The sequence below is a fragment of the Lichenostomus cassidix genome, chromosome Z, assembly GCF_008360975.1.
Source record: "Lichenostomus cassidix isolate B80296 chromosome Z, HeHo_3.0, whole genome shotgun sequence".
NCBI classification, from domain to species: domain Eukaryota; kingdom Metazoa; phylum Chordata; class Aves; order Passeriformes; family Meliphagidae; genus Lichenostomus; species Lichenostomus cassidix.
The window spans coordinates 56,747,527-56,754,431 of record NC_139511.1 but is presented as its reverse complement, the minus strand read 5'-3'; positions in this window follow the sequence as shown (position 1 = coordinate 56,754,431).

Below are 6,905 nucleotides of genomic sequence, written 5' to 3'. Positions count from 1 at the left end.
TAAAATCTGGACTAGGTGCAGAATTAAACATTTGGTCTGATGCTGGGATGCCATTTCAGTGTGTCACTTCCCTTGCAGGATTTTATTGTCATAGATTGTCCTTACACACAGGTGTGATATCATTTGTTCTCCTTAAATCATTGCAGAGCTAATGCAAAGCACTTGTTCCTGCTATAATTCACATATTTTAATTTCTTTGTTTGAAGCTTGGCAATGTTTCCAAGGACCTAAATTCTTTTGCAGTTATATTTGGAGTGATCTACTAATTAAAAAGCAGGCAGTCTACCAAGAGCTTAAGGCAATCATACGTTTTCCCAGAAAGATCTCACCCAAAAAAAGAGGAAAGTGTTTAGTGCAGTGGTCACACAGGCTGTGCTAGCTTTTAGCTCCTTCTGGAGTGGTGCCAAAGTCTGTTCCCTCCCTGCGTGTTCAGTGTAAGTTCTCTGGGGCTGGCAGGGAGACAGGCTTGCAGTTGCAGTGGTTATAGGTTCCCGTATTCAGTCCCCAAATACACAAAACTCTATTTCCTTGAATTTAATGCATACTTGTATGGTCAGGATTGATGGATGGCTCTGAAAGGTGTTCCCCCAGTGCGATGATAGAGTGGAAAATAATGTAGCTCCAGCCAAGTGTCAGTGTTAAGTGAAAACAATGTCAAAAAACTCATCTTCCTCTTAACCCTCACTACTCTCACATTCTTTCTCGGTGCTGCTTGGGTTGAATAATGTCTCATACTTTTTTTCAGGCACCAGCCTCTGCCCTCAGAAAGTGCAGTAACACCTTCATACTGCATTTGCTTCTGAAAGTGAAGTCAGACCACAGGTTTGCGCATTGTGCTGTTTTTCCTCTTTTTTTCACAGCTTGACTTGTTTTTCTTGCATATGCCAGACCAAAACAAAGATTATACTAACCTCAAAGTTGAGTACTGCAGAAGTAAAGACTCTAAAGCTTTTGCCTTTAAGGGTTTCAAAGGAGAGTGCTGTGAGATACGTATTTCCTTCAATGAAATTCTCTATGCCCTCTCTTTGCTACCTTTAAATGCACTCGGAAAAACAAGTGCGCCAACTGTATTACCCATACATAAGAAAATGTTAAACCTAATGGCTACAACCACATCTAAATACTTCATGGATTGTCCTGTAGGAATCCCAGTCATTCTGCCTTTGTCTGCAATGTGAATGCTCCTAAGTGCTTACTTAGTTAAAGAATATCCATCCACAAGATATTTAAGGACATATCTGGCACCGTGACTACCCAGCCTGCCAGCAGCATCTTTTTTCAGAAGCTGATGCTGCTTCTGGTGATTTTTGGTATCCCATTTAATGTGCTTGAAACTTTGTGTGTCCAGGACTTGAGAAACCCCTTGCTGGTGATGCAGTTGTTACAGCCAGAATTAGCCTGCCTGCTGTATAAATGACTGCTAGGCCAATTATGCAACTTCACTGATCATGCAGAAGGAACAAAGATCTGTGTGGTGGTAAAGCTTCATGCCCAGTATTAGAGACACTTAGCTTCAAACCTGAGGAGCAATCAGAGTAGTGTTTTGTGCCCTAAAAGAACTGTCTAGAATCTTTTGTGTTGGCTTTTTTTTTCTATTTAGCCCTTCTCAATGCTCAAATATCTTACACATAAAACCTCCTTGTTAAAGAAAATAATGCCAAAGAGTAGTCAAAATCCTCTAAACAGAGGAAAGAGGTCAGTACTTCAGTCAGTGTGTTTCCTTCTCTTCCTGGTCTCCCTTCCCCTTTCCACTTTCAGTCTTCAAGTACTGCAGGGTACAGGACTGGAGAGTTGCTTAGCAGTTAGGCTAAGTGATTCTTTTATTTCTGTGGATAGAATAGCAGCTTCCTGAATCCTCAGGGCAGAAGTCAGTGTTACCAGTGCTCAGATAACAGGCAACACAGGAAGAGATTTATATGATGCAAGAGCCTATGTCTTAGGTTATCTGTCTCCATGACACTTCTGTCAAGAACAACCATATCTGGCTGTTATGCATGTGCTGCCAGTAACTAGACATGTACATGTCACTTCTGACTATGCATTATAAACATGAAACACAAGAGAGGAGAACATTTGGGAGATTGTAAACATTTGTTGTCTTATTTTCTGAAATTGACTAGGATTGCGGAACAAAACTGATACAAAGAACCAAATGTTCTGGTGAACAGGAGTACAAGTCATTATTCCTAATCCTCAGCAGTTGCAGCAAATGTTCAAACTGAGCAAGACAGTGATGCATGTCTTAAGAATGCTTGGATATAAAGGAACTCTGGCGATTTAGAGATGAAGGTAGGAAAGTTGATAGTCTACAGAAAAATTAGTTACTGCTTAATTAGATACAAGCCAGCACTTTCTTTCAGTACATCAGGAGCTCATTGCTTTGGTACTACCAAAGCAAGACATGCCAGAAGCAATCCTGAGTAGAGCAGAATAGAGAGTCTGCTCAGAAAGAAAAAAGTGGGCTGAAACCTGCTGTTGTCAGAGGCAAATGAATCAACCAGCTCATCTCTGAAAGAAAGACATTCTGTCCTCTCTTTCTCATTGGGATTATATTAAACCCACTTAAAAATTACCTTTCCTAGATTTCTTCTATACACCACTCTAATATAAAAACAATAAGATTAAAAAAATCATGTAGTGAGGAGACCTAACACCACGTTATCATCGAAGTCTTAACATGGCAGAGGCATGTATACACTTTTCAATAAGATCTTTTCTGTCTTACATACATCAGAAGCTTTTCTAAGTGTTTCTTACCTTATTTTATACATAGATAGCTACAGTTTTTGCAGGTAAAAGTACTTTCTACATCTATGTAAATATTTTGTGCTGGTAAAATATTTTAGTGGCACTAAATTTAGTTTATTAGAGTTACACTTTTCCTGACTGCTGATCTGAAGAGTTGAAGCATGTCATTAGTAAAGTCACTGTACCAAATGAAAATAGTTCACACACTGATCAATGGTCTCCAAGGAAAGTTAAGGTGTCTAGGAAACAGAGATGTATAAAGTCTGGTCTGCTGACCTCTTTAGGAATAGAAATGAGAGCAGGTGGTATTTAAGACAGAATGGATAAAAGAAAAGATGAACTAAAAGGATGCCCTAAATATCTGGATGTGAAAGTAAAAATCCCCACGAGATTTTTTTCAGCAACTCACTTTGATCCTTTAGTTCTAGCATGCCCTTCTGTTTAAAGCTATTGTTAATGTCAGCCACCCACGGAACTAAGGTAGGCCACTGTCATACTTTCTTTTTCCTGAGTTTAGCTGTATGATCCACCAATGACCAAAGACCTCAGGCAGTTACTGGATGTCTGCTTTTTAAACTAGGGAAGCAAGTAGCTCGAATAAAGCTACTCATTGGTGGTTAAAAAAACCCAACAGGGGAACATATTTGACAAGTGCAAACAAAGCCAGAACTATGAGAAAAGTCTTGCTGGCAAAATTATAAATACACAAGCCAGAAAGGTAAATATTACTCTCTGAGCATGGGGTATCTGTTTGGGTGCTGTGTGTCTAGCCCTGACAGACTAGACACACACCGATGAGTAAAGAAACTCTATACCTCTCAGCACCATAGCAGATGTTTTTCGACACATCTGTGCTGAGAGGAGAGAGTTAGGAGTACCTAAAGGGAACACAGAAATTCAGTTCCACAGCTACAGACTGACCCAACCATTTTGTCCAACACAGGGGACATTTGAGGAAAATTTTAGTTCTATCAAATCTTTAGTTATATTTCAAATTGACATTTTATGCAGGTTTGGGTTGTGAGTTCTCAGTTGGCCTTAAATATTCTGTATTACTTGACATGGGGCAGTTGTTTTTAAGTTTTGAAAGCAGTTATTATTAGCTCAAATCAACCATAGCAAATTTACTGTGTTACACATTTATCGTGTAACCACACTTTCATGTCTAAAGTGCATAGTAATGCCCCAGAGCTAATGAAAAATAATGCAGAAAGATAACACTCAACAGAACTTAAAACAAGGTAAAAACAAGAAAAAAGTAGTTATTGCAGCTCTGCAATGCAAAGAGAAGCTTTGGCATCTGGCAATTGGTGAGCCTTTGGAAAGGAAGTAAAATATTGCAAATACAAGTTTAGAAACAGGATGTGATAGCTGGGCCTACAACATGGATTATTGGACTTTTGAGATGAGTCTGAGCTAATTTTAGCTCTCATTTCAAGTAAAGCAGATCACTTCCTTCAGTGAAAGTGTAGTAGTGACCTTCACAGTGAACTGTGAGGTTTCTCCTATCTAAGTCTGCATTTAGCTTCAAAAGTTTCTGCTTCTATTTTTGACTTTTAGAGGGGCCGGTGTGCTAAAAGAGCTTTCTCTTTTTTTAGATATGTCAACTCAAGTTTATGAAAAATATTACCTCTCTCTTGTGTGGTTTATATATTTAGATTCTCATGGCAGAGATTCTGCCACTAGAAGCTTCCTGATTTTATCTTAGTTATCTCATTACTTTTAGCCTTAGAGGACAGATTTAAGACTCAGAATCAGCAAACTCTTGACTTAAAGAGACATGGACAGTTTTCACTTCTCTGTCAAGTAGTGACAGGGAGCCATGGCCAGCATTCCAAAGAACACCCAGTTGATAAGTCAGATGTATGAAGGAAATCCCCCAATGCACACTTGCATAAAACATACCTCTTCTTAAAAAAATCAGAATTTTCTTTTACTGCCCTTGGGCTCCATGGTGATGATGCTTCTGGTTAGATGTATGGTACTTAAGAAACATGGTTGCTTCTAGAAGAGCAATACTGATTGAGAGAGGCAGAAAGAGAGTGAGCAATCATGAGAAACTCTGGTTCCTGCCCTTTCAGCAGTGGGACCAGCAGTTCACACTTGTACGTGCTTTGCAAGAAAACAGGAAAAGGTCACCTAAGTGGAAAACAATGTGGTGAGTGTTATTTTTTAAGTACTTTAGAGCACTTTAAAAAGTACATTTGTGGTTGGAACAAATATTTTCAAACCCCATGCAGTCCTGCAGGCTTGGGGAGGAGCAGTTTATGAGATGTTCAGCAGGAAGAGACCTCAGGGTGCTGGTCAACAGCAGCTTCATGCTAGCCAGGGTGTGCCCAGGTGGCCAAGAAGGCCAAGGGCACCCAGGCCTGGATCAGCAATGGTGTGGCCAGCAGGACCAGGACAGGGATTGTCCTCCTGTACTGGGCACTGGTGAGGCCACACCTCGAGTCCTGTGTTCAGGCCTGAGCCCCTCTCTTCAGAAACGACTCGAAGTGCTGGAGCATGTCCAGAGAGGGGCAGCAAGGCTCATGAAGCATTTAGAGATCATGTTTTATAAGGAACACCTGAAGGAGCTGGGGGTGTTTATCCTGGATAAAGGAGAAGACGAGCCACAGGGGGGACCTCATCACTCTCTACAACTGCCCAAAAGGAGGTTGTTAGTGAAGTGGGGTCCAGTCTCTTCTACTGTGCCTACAATGAGAGGACCCAAGGAAATGGCCTTAAACTGAGATGGGGATATTCAGGTTAGATATTAGAAAAAGCTTTTTCATTGTTAGGGTGGTCAGGCACAGGAACAGGTTGCCCACAGAGGTGGTGGATTCACCCTCCCTGGAGGTGTTCAGGAGGCATCTGGATCTGGTGGTGGTTGATGGTTTAGTGGTGTGGGGTTATAGTGGTAGTGCTGGGTGGATGGTTGGACTGGATAATCTTGAAGGTCTCTTCCAACACAGATGATTCCATGATTCTGTGATTCAGAGCTATCCTGATTTCAGTCAGACTAGGCCCCAAGCATATCTTTGCACAGAAAGAAACAAAGCAGGTAAACTACTTAACAAGTTTCTCTGATCAGGAAGTGCAAATGCCCCAATCTGTATGCATTAAGAACTGCAGACTTTGCTGGGCTTCGTTAGACCCAGACTTGCCTCTCCCATGTAAATTCAATGCATATTCATATGTACCTTCCTCCCTTCCTCCCTTCCTTCCTTCCTTCCTTCTTCCTGCTTTTAGTCCGTCTTATCTTCTCTTAGCCGTCTTATCTCTCTTATGATTTTTAGTTGGGTGATATCTTCTGCTTCACTGATTTCTTAAGTTAAGATGTCTCCATGAGTCAGCCTCTTGGGCAGCTGTCAGACCCTCCTCTGCAGCCTAAACCTTTCTCAACAGCCTCAGGGTCTCTCCTACTTCCATTAATTCATCCTGTTCAAAAAGTTTGAAAAGAAGCATTATCTTTTTAATGGACAGAAGTAACACTCTTGGAAGAGTCTTAAGGAAAAGCTCGGAACTGACTTTTTAAATAGCAATTTGAACTTCTGGTGAGAGGAAGGGAGAACAACAAATACTATAGCCAGAGAAAAGAACAAAACAGTGCAATGCGAAAGAGAGACTGCATCAGACATTGTTGTTTTGCCAGAGCTTGATGCCAAAGACTAAACTAGATCCATTTTAAGTTAGGGATCAAACGGGCCATCTTGCCTGGAGTAACTCCTAAGTGCTTTCTCCCACACTGCTATTTGAGAAGGAGAAATGTTTTCAACAGTCCTTCTGTGATACTGTATCAACCGGCATTTTCTGAATTACAATGGGTTTAGAAGGAGAAGGACATTATGGGGAGAGAGCGGACACACCTCAGTGAGCGGCAGCAGGCTGAGGAACTGGCAAACCCTTTGTTCCATGAATACTAAATATACAGCTGCTTTCTCCGTGGGCATCATCCTGTTGCTCATGAAACAGCCATTTCATCAAGGGAACAAAGCAGTGCCTGTGAGGGAGTTGAGACTCTCCAGATAACAGTTATGATAATACTCACTGTCTGCATTTTCTGCCAACATTTTTGATTTGTTAGTGTTCAAATTCGTTACAGAGGAGAAGGGATAATAAAATCCATCATCTGATGTATGATCTTACGAGAAATTACGAACAGCTCCTTTCTTAGG